Source organism: Ambystoma mexicanum, chromosome 8 (assembly GCF_040938575.1).
Source record: "Ambystoma mexicanum isolate Mex_15411 chromosome 8, UKY_AmexF1_1, whole genome shotgun sequence".
Classification (NCBI taxonomy): Eukaryota; Metazoa; Chordata; class Amphibia; order Caudata; family Ambystomatidae; genus Ambystoma; species Ambystoma mexicanum.
Window position 1 is genome coordinate 245407448 of NC_090929.1, and position 13045 is coordinate 245420492.

Below are 13045 nucleotides of genomic sequence, written 5' to 3' on the forward strand. Positions count from 1 at the left end.
AGGCCTCGCGGATCTCGCAGAGAAGATCTCCGGTTCCCAAGGTCCGATCCGAGCCAGGATCACAGCGACACGTAGCCACAGCTATAGGGATGCCAGTGGGTCGGTCGGGTAGTCGCAGCACTGCATTAGCCCGCAGATGTCATCGGATGAAGAGCGGCTGTGCACGGAGCTCAAGAGCTAGGCAGCCATCTTGACGGCTGCTCAAAAGCGCCCCCCGCTTTTTTGAACTTTTAAATAAAGTCTAAGGGCCTCATTACACGGATGGTGGTGGACCAAGGTGCTGTTAGCACCTTGGTCCATGCTGGTAAAATACCGGCACCGCCATGGTGGAAAGGGGAATTACCGCCCTATTCCAAGGTTGGTGGGGCAGTAATTCCCCCTTCCCCCATTGTCCTTCCCCATTCCCATTTTTGCCCCATAGGGCATAATGGGAATGGGGAAGGGGCTAATTATGGCACCGCAAATTGCGGTACCGTAATTAGCTCCCTTGTCCCTTTGCGGGTTGGTTTTTAACGCCTGCAAAAAGCAGGCGTTAAATTCTCCAACCCGCAAAGGGACCACATAGTAAGGCGGTAAGGGTTTACCGGTACCGGTAAAATACCGGTACCGGTAAACCCTTACCGCCTACCATGTAATGAGGCCCTAAGTATGGTAGATCAACCTCGGGAAAATGTGTGGGGCTAATTCACTCACATTTTCCTATGTTCACACCACAACCAAAGCATAGACCTGTGTAATTTAGAGGAACAGCTGCATGCCCCTGCAGGAAACCCCAGCCCCTATCTCCCATATGTTGGAAGCCTGAGATTGTGCCGTGTTTGACACCAGCAGTTGTGCTAATTCCGTATCTTATGTTCGAAAGAAGATACCCATTGAGATAACCCTATCGAATGTACCCCGAGGGACAACAATTTGAGGGAGGAACTCCCTCAAGGAATATGAGAAAAGAGCACAGAAATAAGTCTGTGATGTCATAAGAGATTATGAAGAACGTCTCAGGATACTGGTTGAAGAGGATGTATGGATTTTACAGAAACTAATGAAAAAGTAAAGAATCAAGGGAACTTTTAAATATGAAAAAGAAGATTACATGTGCACAAAGTGCTGCAGAGATTTATCTGTTCAATAATTGTACAGATGCTGAAATGCAAGTAGACTAAGTAATCATAGAAGCTGGCTATATGTACTAAATAGAATTCAGGCAAAGCTGTAACTGCATAGACACTGGATTTTTTAGTAAGCCAGGACCCATGAACTGGAAAGGGAAAATTGTGTTGCAGCAAGAATAAGCTGAATCGTGGAGCTGCCCGGAGAGGCTGTCTGGCCTGAAATCAAGACTGAAGCAGACAAGGTTGGTTATCTTTTCTGAAAAGGAGTGAACCCGCAAATATTAATCATCTCTTGTTAAGGTGCAAAGCAAGAACACGAAGAGTGATTTAAAACCTGCAAAATGGGCTATATTGTGGTCTCCTGTCACGTGAGCCAAGGATGAAAATAGAGTCAAACTTGAAGTCCCAGAACACGATAATCAGAATCCGCACTCCGATGTATTCTCAGAGACAAGGATACCTTGCAAGGCTAAGTTCAAAGAAAATCTTAATGGCAGACAGCTTGGGTGATGAGAGATGTTGGGCTAATTGTGTGGGGAGGTAGAGTCAGGCCCATCTCCTTGCACCTGGGTCTGTGCGTACGTGCTGCTAAGTGAACCAAATGTTTCAGACATGGCACAAGGGTGCCAACCAATTGTAGAGGTCCATATACCGAAGGTCGTTATAGTTTGAAAACCAAGAAACCGTGTACCTAATGTTTCTGATGATGAAATGTTTTAGAGGTAGGCCTATGTTGTTCACCTGACAGTGGGCAGTCAATTACAATCTTAATTCCTGTAGATTACATATTTAGATGTCCCTCTTAAACCTTACCCGATCACTAGTAGGTTTTTCATTATTTGCAACATAGTATGACGTCACCTCTCATGTATTTTGTGTATATAACCATGATTTTATGAAAAGATCGATCAGAGAAATCGAGCATATGCCTGTTGATGTTTGTTGTAACTCCCTGTTTTATTAATCACAGAGTTTAAGAACATTAACTCCAAGGATGCGACTATGAGAATAAGTATGGCCAAAAAACATAATTGTAAATGGCTACAGCATTATCGTTCCCCTGTCAATTATGAGATCCGGCGTAATGTAGCTTTGTATGCAAAGGACAATAATAATCAGGGAATTTGGGCCATTATTAATAAATGTAAGAAAAATATTTAGCCCATAAATAGTGTCGCTGGAAGTGAGTGGATCTTGCATGTGCAAAAAACACTTGGTGCCTCTTTGCCATTAGAGGATATTGCCCCTCTGGACTTTTTTTTTTTGGAGTGGCGATTATACCATAGAAAGTTTAAGTAAATTGATTAAAAATGTATGCAGCTCTCAAGCTGAAGGCCGGATGGCACCTGCAATGCTCCTGTTCAGAAGTCTCCTGATAAATAAGCAATGGCATTGGATATCCTGTTTCAATGGGTTGGTAAAAACAGTAAATTATCCTCCTCTTGGCGAGAAAGCGTAATTTTACCAATTCATAAAAAAGGTGAATAGAAAGACCTTGTTAATTGCAAGATGTTAGCAATGCTAGAAACCTGTGTGAAGATTTTTGCAAAGATCCTGCTTGTTGAATTGAATCAATGGATTGATGAGTTTCCTGTTCTGCCATCTAATCAATCTGGCTTTAGAATGCAATCTTCTACCATGCATAATATTGCAAACCTTGTTGCTGTTCTGCAATATTCTTGGTTCACTCGTAAACTTACGGTAGTTGCTGCATTTGTAGATGCATCAGCAGCTTATGATACCATAATACAAGAAAGATTGTGGTGTAAACTTAAAGCATGGGGGATTCCTGCTGGGTTACTCAGTACAATTCAACTACTTTACAATGAAACATCTGTGAGAATATGTCTTGATAATTCTGTGCCAACACTGCGAGGAGTCAAGCAGGGCTGCACTTTGGCAGCAACATTGTTTAACCTTTATTTGGCTGTTCTACCGCTTGACATATATTCTATACCTTCAGACAACGTTAAAATAGGCACAATGAAATTAGGCTGGTTGGGTTATGCTGATGACCTCTTGTTGCTAGACTATACTCCTAAAGGACTGCAGATTAAGTTAAAAGCATAAGAAAACTTTGCAGAGATGAATGGTCTAAACATTAATTTTAGTAAGACCAAAATACTTTCCTTTCGGGGTAAAATGAAATGCCCTTGTTTTACTTATTTTAAGTGGATGATTGCTGACCAAGAAATAGACGTAGTTGAATGTTATAAATATCTGGGAGTGACTGTTGATCAGAATCTCAGCTGGAAATAACACTGGCTTGATATACATATGAAATGTATGAAATCTGCCATGGCTTTGAGTAGTTTTATTGGTAAACAAGGAGGTTTTTCCACGAGTACCATCTTGTTGTTATATTCTACAAAGATGTTTCTTGTTTATCATGTGCTGCTGAAATTGAGGGAAAAAGTTTTATCAAAGAATTGAATAAATGTGAAGCTAAAGTTCTCAGGATTGTATTTAGAATGCCTCAACCACTATCCCGAGAATTTATTTTATTAGAATGTAATTTAATGTGTGCCAGTGACATTTTAGAATATAAAACAGCAATGTTTTATGTGAAACTCTGTACTCTGAACAATGACACTTTTATAGTTGAGTTAATGAAACGTTTTGATATGGAAAAATCCAACCTGAATATTAGAGAAGTCAACAATCTAGGTCTACCTTCTGCAGAACTTCTATCCTTTAAACTTCCACTATCCAACACCTGAACTTTACTACTTCACCTCATTTTCCGACACCCGGCTGCTATCACCTCCTTTGACGAGGACATCTCCCATCTGCTGACATCCAACACAAAACCATGTTCACAAATTATTCTAATGGGTGACTTGAACCTAATGATGCAAACGCCTCCATACTTAATGACACTGTCACTCAATTAGGTCTTACGCAACGCATCAACAAACCTAAGCACGACAAAGATAGAACCTTGACTGGCTAGCCATTGTCAACTGTGACTTCTCTTTGACAGACATCATCCCATGTGCCTGGACTGACCACCATCTTATTACCTTCACTATACCCAAATACACCTAAACGTGTACCTACAATCACGGCACCACACACCTCGGCTAAGAACAAACTCAATATCACCATAGAGAGCCTAAGACTATTTCTAGATACAATTGCCAATACTGGTCATACCTCTACAAATTCTAATCCAACCTGCCTAGTCAAACTGTATAAGGACACACTCAAACATGCCTTAAATCAAATAGCATCACTTAAATTAAGAAAGGCCAAACCAACTGCCCACATGAAAAAATGGTTCTCTGCAGAATTAAAAGCACTTCGCAATATCAAAAGAACATCTTAAACTAGCTGGAGAAAAGCCCCCTCTCTCTCCTCCAAAGAAAGGTTCTCCTCTGCAGCAGCCACTTACGAAGCTGCTATTACAAACGACAAAAAAGAAATCTTCAACACTAGAATCCATAATGCCAAATCTGGTATGAACGAGCTATTCTCTATCCTAAGAGAACTGGAATTGCCAGTGCCCCCTTCTGATGATTGCATCAAAGACAAAGTTTGGTGCAATAACATCCAACAAGCTCTCTCAAACAAAATATCTCTCTTACAAGCTAAGATAGAACCAAAAAAGTGAACATCACCACCAAAGACCACTCTAGCAATAAACATAGCTCTCCCCATCCCGACTGCCCCCCCTTCCACTTCGCCCCAGTCACAGAGGAAGAAGGAGTCAACATAATTGCTGGCCTAAAACCTTCTAACTGTCAGGGTGATCTGTGCCCTGCATCAGTCATCAAGGATGGGGCTAAAGACCTAGCTCCTTTCATCACCACTCTGATCAAATCTTCATTTAAAAACTCACATGTTCCTAACAACCTTAAAGGGGCATGGGTCTTACCTCTTCTCAAAAAACCAAACCTAGACCCTAATATACCACCAACTATAGGCCCATCACAACTGTCCCCTTTCTCCTGAAAATACTAGACAGAGTGGCATACCTCCAAATACAATGACATTTGGAAGACAATAACCTTTTAGGCCTGCGACAATCCAGCTTTAGACTCAGGCATGGGACCGAAACAGCCCTCTTGGACATAACAATCCAAATGGATGAAGCTAAAGATAAGGGCAATCCAGCCATCTTGCTCTTGTTGGATCTGTCCGCAGCCTTCGACTTAATCGACCACCATATTCTGACCAGAAATCTTGCCTCGGCTGCCACATTCTCCCAGAATGCCACCAATTGGATTCAGTCCTTTCTGTCTGACAGAATGACCAGGGTCTTTGCCCCCTCTGCTGTGGCTGACCCCATCCAAATCCAATGTGGAGTCCCCAAGGATCTTGTATTTCCCCTATGCTTTACAACATCTTTACCAAGCTACTCTTTGACCGCCTTGATGACCTGGGTGTCACATATACAAACTGCACTGATGACACCCAGGTCCTCATCGCACTCACGGGGAGCTATGAGAAAGATGTTGCAAAGTTAAATGAAGTCTACCTTGAAATCCAAGCATGGATGGATACCCATAGCCTTTGCTTAAATGACGACAAGACAGAACTGCTTATCGTCGGTTCCCAGGCCCATCTCAACAAACTCGACCCAAGGTATCAGTCCTTCATCATTGATGGAAAAATCATAACAATTTCAAAAGAAGTTAAAACACTGGGTGTGTACCTCAACTCCACACTTTCGCTTAAAAAACAAATAAACACCACTATCTCCTCCACAGCCTATACTAATAAACTCATTAATGCATGCAAACCATTCTTATCGACTAACAGCTGCCTTACATTGGCTAGGGCCCTGATACTATCTATATTGGATTATTGCAACACACTCTTCCTTGGCTCCACCAATCACAACCTAAACAGACTACAGATACTACAGAACAATGCCCTTAGATGCACACTCAACTTCCCTCGCAAGGCTCACATCTCCACCATCAGGAAGGAGGTTCATTGGCTCCCTATCCGTGGCAGCCCCACAATACTTATCAAATAAATGTACCAGACAAAGTTTGTCCAGACCAACCAGAACCCCATATCTGCACCAACTAAACATTCTGAAATTCAACCTGAAAACAGCAGGGGGAGCTAGCTTCTCTGTGTTAGCAGTGAAATGGTGGAATGCACTTCATATGGCAATCAGAGCTGACAATTCATTCTGGTCATTCCGAGCGAAGGTGAAGGAGCTGTTCACAACTTAATAATAACCTGTTACTTGACTTTAGCAAATTCTCTCACCCTGTCAATCTTGTGCTATCCTTTGCTGCGGCCCAATCTGTAACCAGGTCCAGTTTGTTACTTTTGTTACCTCCACATTCTGTAACCCGGACCTCATGTTATTTATTATGTTATTCGCATGTGCAACCTTCTGTAACCCATGTTGCTCTACAAGTCTAATGTGCCCAGTTACCCCAGGGTTCGGCTGCACTATACAAATAAACAAACTAAAATAAACTAAACTAATCTTGTGTCATTGAATACGATTTACCATAACTGGGCCTAAGTGAATGCAAACATAAGGCTACTATTCTAAAGATAAGGTTAAACTAATATTGAAAACAGCAATATCATCTTATGGCAAAGAAGGCAATATGAATAATTTAGCTACCAAATCAAACAGCAGGCTATTTTTAATATTTTGGCCTTAGTGTCTGAAAAAACCTACATATCAAGCTGCTTTTCCTGATCTTAATACTATTAGATGTTAACTCCTTTTTAAATGTAATTTGCCTGACACAATGGAGGTTATGGGAGCACGACTTGGTATTTCTAGACACTCGAGATTTTGTAGATTATGCGGTTCCTTAGACATAGAATCTGTAAAACATAATTTGTTGCTGTGAGAGTCTTAACCTATTAAGATGGCAATAGATACAACAATGAGAATATGTATGATTTATGGCGTTCTCTTTTAGATGGTAATGATCTGAATCTTATGTTACATATGATGATTTTTTATGAGTTTGTTTTATCTATTTTAATGAAATTGTCTGCTGGTACACTATTCTTAGTCAATTGATTATTAATCATGATATCATTTGATGTAATGTGATGGTATACACGTGTCTTTGATGTTTTTTTTATGTGTAAAGCCTTTGTTGGCTGTGAACACATTAATAAAATAAACACCCTGTTTTAGATAATTGTTGATAAAACAGTACTTTGCCATCTTCCTGAGTTGGTTCAGTTATTTGGACTCACAGTTATTCTGTGTGAACCCATCCATTGCATGCATGTTCCTTAAGGGCCCTAAATTCACCACTCTGTCATGGAGAAAGTCTACAGGCACAGTCTGCCCTGTCATATTTAATTGAAATGTGACAGCAGAGGAGGGCACAATGCCATGGGCAGGATAAAACTTCCCACTGCCTTGTGCAGGGTGATTAACTGAGAAAGGATCCATGGAACCATCCTGCTCTTTTTTCTCTAGGACCTGCAACTGGTGACAGCAATTACATACCAATAGAGGGTACTTCAAACAGGCACCAGAGGGCCTGGCTGCAGAGGCTTTCAAAGGAGACAGGAAACCCAGCAATCCTTTCATATGTAACTGTGTTAACCTGTACCCAGCTCCCACCTATCAGTATTAATGACAGTGAACTCACATGTCTGAGTCTGTTTGCAGTAGACAATCCCCTGCTAGGCACACCCCATTGATAAGATACAAACATGTTATTTGTAGAAGCCAGAGAGGCTGGTCTCAGTCAGGGGACACCTGCCGCTTTAACAGACACCACACAGGGAGGACCATTAACCAGAGAGACACTTTGATCACAACAAACACGTAAATGAGTTGGACTTAGTAACAGAAGGGAGTGAGCCCAGAACTCTTTCTGTTGAGATAAGGGTTCTTCCATATTAGTTTAAGACCATCCCTTGTTTCTGTTTTCATGCCTTTACCTTTTCCTGATTTCAACATACTCTGGTTATGACCTCACACATATAGAACATTGTTGGTAGGGACCCCAGGATTGGTACACTAAGGTAGGTTTAGCCTACAACAATCACGGTGACCTTCTTGTCTTTAAAAGAGGGCTGGAGCCTGTTTTTAAGAAGATCACCTGAAGACTTCATAAGAAGTAAGAAATAAGATCTCAACTTTGGACCCTGCTTGAAGGTACAGTTTGTCTTACGTCTTCCACCAATGAAGGAAGGCCAGAATATCCAAAGAGGGAAGCAATATCCCTCCCCTAAACATCTGCCAGATTTCAGAGGAACTCCAGCCACTCCAAAACCGGTACTCAGCCAGCACACAGCATGCCCTGCTACGCTCTACAGCAAGCTTCCTGGATAGGAAGTGACAAAAGGTCTCTGAATCAGAAACAAAGGACAAGACAGCTTCCTGCAACACACTTCACAGGTGTGGCTGTCCAACTTAAAGGATGACACAAGCCCATTGAAGAATCTGGGAGAAGTGCCTCGATGAGCATCTATCACTGTCAACCGTAAAGACATTTTTTTAGCCAGAGTTCCTCAATCCGCAACCGACTGCAATGCTGACGGTTGTCAAGATGCATTTGCCTAAAGAACCCTGAGATGTCTCGGCCAAAGACAGTGCCACCGATGAGCACTGAGACAATAATTCCTGACCCAGAGCCACAATGAAGAGCAGCCTGCAGCCGTTCATACTGCTTTGATCACCAAACCGTCGCAACGCCTGATAGTCGCAGGGACACCCATCTCAAACTCTGTCACAGAAGCCTGCAATGTGCCCTTTAGCCAACTCGATCCTGTCAAGCACCAATAACATGACTTCTTTTGGACCATGGTCTAGGGAGAATAGCATGAATATGGGAAAGTGAACATAGAGTAAAAGAAATACAGTTTTACAAAGGTAGCGGGCGCCGCTCTCTCGCAAGAACAGACATGATAACCTGTTCAGTGGTTATTAACCACTTGAGAGTTCGCAGCCACTGCTTTTACTCACTGTGCCTTTCACAGATGGGAAATATCCATTTGCATATCAGTCTTTGTCCTGCCCAGGGGCAGTCCAGCACCGAAATACAATGGCAATTCCAATCTGAACGAGAGTACCACCAGCAACCCCATACACGTGTTTCACCCTTGTTGGGGATCATCAGTGAGGTGAAGCTGATGCCTCTCTAAGCACAGTGAGAGGGAGACCACGTCTGGTTGCCCCCAGGAGACCTAGGGTTACCAATCCCAGGTTCCTTAACAAATAGTTTTACAAAGGTAGCGGGCGCCCCTCTCTCGCAAGAACAGACATGATAACCTGTTCAGTGGTTATTAACCACTTGAGAGTTCGCAGCCACTGCTTTTACTCACTGTGCCTTTCACAGATGGGAAATATCCATTTGCATATCAGTCTTTGTCCTGCCCAGGGGCAGTCCAGCACCGAAATACAATGGCAATTCCAATCTGAACAAGAGTACCACCAGCAACCCCATACACGTGTTTCACCCTTGTTGGGGATCATCAGTGAGGTGAAGCTGATGCCTCTCTAAGCACAGTGAGAGGGAGACCACGTCTGGTTGCCCCCAGGAGACCTAGGGTTACCAATCCCAGGTTCCTTAACAAATAGTTTTACAAAGGTAGCGGGCGCCCCTCTCACGCAAGAACAGACATGATAACCTGTTCAGTGGTTATTAACCACTTGAGAGTTCGCAGCCACTGCTTTTACTCACTGTGCCTTTCACAGATGGGAAATATCCATTTGCATATCAGTCTTTGTCCTGCCCAGGGGCAGTCCAGCACCGAAATACAATGGCAATTCCAATCTGAACGAGAGTACCACCAGCAACCCCATACACGTGTTTCACCCTTGTTGGGGATCATCAGTGAGGTGAAGCTGATGCCTCTCTAAGCACAGTGAGAGGGAGACCACGTCTGGTTGCCCCCAGGAGACCTAGGGTTACCAATCCCAGGTTCCTTAACAAATAGTTTTACAAAGGTAGCGGGCGCCCCTCTCTCGCAAGAACAGACATGATAACCTGTTCAGTGGTTATTAACCACTTGAGAGTTCGCAGCCACTGCTTTTACTCACTGTGCCTTTCACAGATGGGAAATATCCATTTGCATATCAGTCTTTGTCCTGCCCAGGGGCAGTCCAGCACCGAAATACAATGGCAATTCCAATCTGAACGAGAGTACCACCAGCAACCCCATACACGTGTTTCACTGCGAACTCTCAAGTGGTTAATAACCACTGAACAGGTTATCATGTCTGTTCTTGCGAGAGAGGGGCGCCCGCTATCTTTGTATAACTATTTTTTAAGGAACCTGGGATTGGTAACCCTAGGTCTCCTGGGGGCAACCAGACGTGGTCTCCCTCTCACTGTGCTTAGAGAGGCATCAGCTTCACCTCACTGATGATCCCCAACAAGGGTGAAACACGTGTATGGGGTTGCTGGTGGTACTCTCGTTCAGATTGGAGTTGCCATTGTATTTCGGTGCTGGACTGCCCCTGGGCAGGACAAAGACTGATATGCAAATGGATATTTCCCATCTGTGAAAGGCACAGTGAGTAAAAGCAGTGGCTGCGAACTCTCAAGTGGTTAATAACCACTGAACAGGTTATCATGTCTGTTCTTGCGAGAGAGGGGCGCCTGCTACCTTTGTATAACTATTTTTTAAGGAACCTGGGATTGGTAACCCTAGGTCTCCTGGGGGCAACCAGATGTGGTCTCCCTCTCACTGTGCTTAGAGAGGCATCAGCTTCACCTCACTGATGATCCCCAACAAGGGTGAAACACGTGTATGGGGTTGCTGGTGGTACTCTCGTTCAGATTGGAGTTGCCATTGTATTTCGGTGCTGGACTGCCCCTGGGCAGGACAAAGACTGATATGCAAATGGATATTTCCCATCTGTGAAAGGCACAGTGAGTAAAAGCAGTGGCTGTGAACTCTCAAGTGGTTAATAACCACTGAACAGGTTATCATGTCTGTTCTTGCGAGAGAGGGGCGCCCGCTACCTTTGTATAACTATTTTTTAAGGAACCTGGGATTGGTAACCCTAGGTCTCCTGGGGGCAACCAGACGTGGTCTCCCTCTCACTGTGCTTAGAGAGGCATCAGCTTCACCTCACTGATGATCCCCAACAAGGGTGAAACACGTGTATGGGGTTGCTGGTGGTACTCTCGTTCAGATTGGAGTTGCCATTGTATTTCGGTGCTGGACTGCCCCTGGGCAGGACAAAGACTGATATGCAAATGGATATTTCCCATCTGTGAAAGGCACAGTGAGTAAAAGCAGTGGCTGCGAACTCTCAAGTGGTTAATAACCACTGAACAGGTTATTATGTCTGTTCTTGCGAGAGAGGGGCGCCCGCTACCTTTGTATAACTATTTTTTAAGGAACCTGGGATTGGTAACCCTAGGTCTCCTGGGGGCAACCAGACGTGGTCTCCCTCTCGCTGTGCTTAGAGAGGCATCAGCTTCACCTCACTGATGATCCCCAACAAGGGTGAAACACGTGTATGGGGTTGCTGGTGGTACTCTCGTTCAGATTGGAGTTGCCATTGTATTTCGGTGCTGGACTGCCCCTGGGCAGGACAAAGACTGATATGCAAATGGATATTTCCCATCTGTGAAAGGCACAGTGAGTAAAAGCAGTGGCTGCGAACTCTCAAGTGGTTAATAACCACTGAACAGGTTATCATGTCTGTTCTTGCGAGAGAGGGGCGCCCGCTACCTTTGTATAACTATTTTTTAAGGAACCTGGGATTGGTAACCCTAGGTCTCCTGGGGGCAACCAGACGTGGTCTCCCTCTCACTGTGCTTAGAGAGGCATCAGCTTCACCTCACTGATGATCCCCAACAAGGGTGAAACACGTGTATGGGGTTGCTGGTGGTACTCTCGTTCAGATTGGAGTTGCCATTGTATTTCGGTGCTGGACTGCCCCTGGGCAGGACAAAGACTGACATGCAAATGGATATTTCCCATCTGTGAAAGGCACAGTGAGTAAAAGCAGTGGCTGCGAACTCTCAAGTGGTTAATAACCACTGAACAGGTTATCATGTCTGTTCTTGCGAGTGAGGGGCGCCCGCTACCTTTGTATAACTATTTTTTAAGGAACCTGGGATTGGTAACCCTAGGTCTCCTGGGGGCAACCAGACGTGGTCTCCCTCTCACTGTGCTGAGAGAGGCATCAGCTTCACCTCACTGATGATCCCCAACAAGGGTGAAACACGTGTATGGGGTTGCTGGTGGTACTCTCGTTCAGATTGGAGTTGCCATTGTATTTCGGTGCTGGACTGCCCCTGGGCAGGACAAAGACTGATATGCAAATGGATATTTCCCATCTGTGAAAGGCACAGTGAGTAAAAGCAGTGGCTGCGATCTCTCAAGTGGTTAATAACCACTGAACAGGTTATCATGTCTGTTCTTGCGAGAGAGGGGCGCCCACTACCTTTGTATAACTAAAAGAAATACAGCACATCACTCAATATGTGGCGGCTAAAACTTTTAGTTTTGAACAATTTTGTCAGGCCTATAGATTCAGCTTTGGATATGGAGTATGGTTGGATAATTCATCAAGATTGGGAGTTTAAATACACGAACAACAAGGTGGAATTGTGAATATCATGGACTGTGTGAACATTGTTTTTCAACAGAAACTGTTAGCAGAATCAAATAGTTGCCATAGACATTTGTCATCTCAGCTGAGGCACTATTTGTGCTTTGTAATTAGACAAAACCCTGCATCTTGTTGAACCACTTCAAAAACATTTACCTTTTATTCCCTACTATCGATATACCTAAAAGTAGAATATGTGCATGTCAAATCTTGCCTTGATATTACTATAACTGAAAAACACACTTCCTGTGCACCAAATTAAGTCATAAGCATCTTGTCACATGATCCATTGACCTGAATGTATACAACAAATGCCATCAAGTGTGGACACTTAGATTTTGAAAAAAGTCAAAATCTATAACAGCTGGGTTCAGGTCCAGGATTATGGGCCTCATTACGAGTTTGGAGGCAG